Source organism: Pyrus communis, chromosome 3 (genome assembly GCF_041283825.1).
Source record: "Pyrus communis isolate YQ-2024b chromosome 3, ASM4128382v1, whole genome shotgun sequence".
Classification (NCBI taxonomy): Eukaryota; Viridiplantae; Streptophyta; class Magnoliopsida; order Rosales; family Rosaceae; genus Pyrus; species Pyrus communis.
In genome coordinates this window covers 15714604-15718608 of record NC_142567.1, presented here as the reverse complement: position 1 = coordinate 15718608, position 4005 = coordinate 15714604, and positions in this window count along the sequence as shown.

Genomic DNA, 4005 nt, shown 5'->3' with positions numbered 1-4005 from the left:
AAGGAATCAGAAATTAAACCTCTTGCATAGCAAGGAAAGGGAATTTAAGGTAAGATACGAAATTGGTGCAAAAGAAGGAAGGAAAAGTCCATTCCTTGCAAGAAATCAGAAATTAGGACTTTAGGGAAAGTTTTAGAACTAGGAAAGTGAATTAAACTAGGAAATAGGAAATTGAAATCAGGAAACACAAGGGAAGGGTGCGGCACATGGTTTAGGGAAAGGTAAGACACAAAGCAAGAGGTATTAGAGTAAGGGAAAGGTCCTAACACATATGGAAAATAGGGAAATTTACACAAAGAAAGGGAAACAACCTTCCTTGCACGGCAAGGAAGGGAAAGTTGCAAAGAACCTTTGTTTGTTGTCTAAGGGTGCTTGGGAGCCATCTTAAGTGCTAAAACTTAGAGCGTTCTTGATTTAGGAAAGGTCAACCAAAATATGAAACTTTGGCTTAACTTTCCTACTTCAAGTAGGAATCCTTGTGTGATGAGGAATCCTCGTCCAACTAGGAATCCTCATGTGACATCAACTCTTCAATTTCGTCCATTCCTTTTGCTCCAAGCATAAGCTATCCAATTTGTGCCCAAAAGTGCTCCAAAGGGCTCCAAAATGCATCCTTTCGTCAAATACATCTTATGAACCTGAAAACACACAAAAGAAGCTTAAAGAACTAAAATAACTAATAATTAATAACATAAATGCACGAAAACAAGCAAACTAAGTCGCATAAATATGCTCCTATCACTATTCCCTTCTAGAAGGCCTTGCCTTGCCTTGCAAGCCATTCCATCATTCCCTCCATATGTGCCGCACCTCTCTAGGCCCTATCCCTTTTGGATTCTGATTTCTAGGGCCTCATTCCTTATGGATTTGGGTTACACAAATCCTTGTATGAAACTAAGTGGGTCAAACCCCATCCTAGGTGGATTTGATCACCTATTGCCTAACCCTAGGGCCCTAATCCACTAAATCTGCTAAGTGTAAACCTAATCTAATTAACCCTAGGACTATATAAACAAAAAATCAGCCACAAATTCGACCACCCCTTTATGCTATTCAAAACCCTTGTTGCCGCAACACCCTAGCCTCCATTCTCATCCTTCATCCACTCCATACACCTCCATACACCACCTGCCGTACCCTACCACCATAATCAGCCATTATTCATCCCCCTAAATGAGAACACACCATTCATAACCCCCAAAACCACCACCCACCACTTGTGCCGCAGCAAGGAAGAGGAAGGGAAGCCTAGCCGTGCATGTCATTCAACCTGGAATTGCTGAAATGTTTAGGTGTAATCTTTCTTGTGTTTTCAATGTTTAATTTCAAGAATCTTTGCTTTACGAGTATGAGGAACTAATCCTCTTTTGGCTAGGGGGAATTTCAAAACCATGGTTATATTTGCATTATGATTTGATTACTTCCAGTTGTGATTTCATGAATGGTGAATTCAATTTACTTATCTATTTGAATTAAAACTTGTTTATGTATATGAATTGAGAGTGCACACTTAATTTGCATGCATAAATCTGATGCTAGGGTATAAGGAAACTTCACCTAATCGTTGGGAACTTATATTCATGAGTAGTTAAGGTTGTTAGTCACAATCATGTTAAGTAAATTCTTGGCATAAGTATCATGCGCTTTCATAGTTACGAATGCCTTATCAACACTTATGATTTTCATAGAATCTAATGATCTTTGATTGTTTTTCCATTATGCGCTTTCATATAGAGAACTTTCGGGGAATAATTTGATTGCAATGCACTAATTCTATTCAATTCAATGACCTAAGGAAAATCTGAGAGTTAATTTAAGTGTACCTAATTAACTTGGGGTGTTGAGGTTCATGATTCATTGAACATGCAAGTGGAGATTGTTTTGTATGCAAGTATGCCATGTGTGGAGAAAAACCTCCTAGCTAGCCTACCAGCCATCTAGTTTCATCAAATTCGTCCAAATCTGCCTAGTTTAATTTCTTGTTTTGGTTTGTTTATTTTCGTCCAAAACCAAATTCCCATTTGTTTTAGAGTGTCTAAATAGTTAGAATATGTTTTAGATTGTGTTTTTGAGTGTTTTGAGTCAAGTTAGAACCAAATTTTGTCCAATTTTGTGTTTAGAGTCAAATCTGCCCAGTTTGTGTTTTGAGGCAATTTTGAGTCTTGTGAACTTGTTTTGAGTCTTTTAAGTTGAGTTAAGTGTTTTGAAGGTTAGTTTTATCTATTTGAGTCAGTTTAAAGTGTTTAGCAATCCCTCCTAATCCCCGGTTTAAGAACGATCCCTACTTACTTATATGCTACAATTGTCAAAAGAGGGTTAATTTGTGCGTTAAGTTAATTTTCGCATCAATCATAAGCATTGACAAGGCGTTCGTAACTATGAATTGCATGATACTCTTGCCTATAATTTACTTAACACAATCATGACTAGTCACTTTTACTACTTGTGAATATAAGTTCATAACGATTAGGTGAAATTCCCTTATACTCTAGCATCAAATTCATGCATGAAAACTAAGTATGCATCCTTAATCAACACACAAGCACAAGTTCTCAACAACTCAGTTAAGTAAATTGCATTCACAATTCAAGAAACAATAACTGGAGGAAATCAATTCATATAAAACATATGTCCATGGCTTCGAATTCACCTCTAACTAAGAAAAACTTAGTTACACATGTTTGCAGAAATTAACAACGAAATCAACATAATTGTAAAACTAAAACAAGGATAGAAGACACCCCAGAGACGCTCCAACATGGTAGGAGCACATTTATGCTACTTAGTTATGTTGTTTCCTTGCATTTAATTAGTTAATTACTACTTATTATAGTCTTGTAAGCTATTTTCGTATGTTTGTAGGTCCTAATGGCAAAAGGAGCAAGAAAGTGCATTTTGGAGCCATTTGGAGCAGTTTTGGGCATGGATTAGATAGCTTAACTATGGAGCAAAATGGATGGACGAAATTGAAGTCAAGAGAGGCTAGGAAACGCTACAAATCTGGGGAAAGAAGTTCAAATACAAAGAAGATAAGAAAAAGCAAGAAATAAGGAACATTATCCAACTTTATCTTATCCTATCCTAACCAACCTTATCCTTTCCTAAATCTAGCATTATCCTATCTTATCTTATCCAAATCAGTTTGTGCCTTAAATCTAGCTATTTAGAAGGGATTAGTTATACATTTAAACACATAACTCAGATTCTAGAAGCCTAATCCCTTCGTGTGCAGCATATAGGCCATTCCTTGGAGGTTTAGGAGTTGTAATCCCTTTTCTACACCTATGCGTGAGTCCTTGTCCATTTAGGTCCTAAAAATTGCCCTAAAACATCCTTTCTAGAAGCCCTATCTTCCTCCTAAAAAGGTGCCGCACCTATCCCTCTAGAAATCCCAAATGCTTGCCATGTATTCCCTATCCCTTTCCCCCTTGGTTTCTGCAAAACCTTAATCCTTTTCCCATTGGATTGTGCAATCTTTTTCCTTCAGAAATTGTGCAAAACCTAGCCTATAAATACAAGTGTTTGTCGTGCCATTCAATCATCCATTCACTCATTCATTCATTCACATATTCAGCCATCAAACACCATAATTCACACCACATCACCCTAGTGCCGCAAGCAAGGAAAAAGAAGAGGACTTGTGCAATCTGCCATCCAAGGGAGTGCCATGTATGCCATTGCACTGTGGAGCGTTTCTTGGTTCTTTCTATCCTTAGTTTTAGTTCAATGTTTATGTTAATTTGGTTTTCAATTATGATGAACATGTGGAACTAATTTCCTTTTAGTTAGAGGTGAATTCGAAGCCATGATTATATGTTTTATATGAATTGATTACATCCAGCTATTGTTTCTTAAGCCTTGAATGTGATTTGCTTATCTAAGTTATTAAAACTTGTTTATGTGTGTTGGTTGAGGGTCGACACTTAATTTGCATGCATTAATTTGATGCTAGAGTATAAGGGAGTTTCACGTAATAGTTATTCACATATATTCACAAGTAGTGGA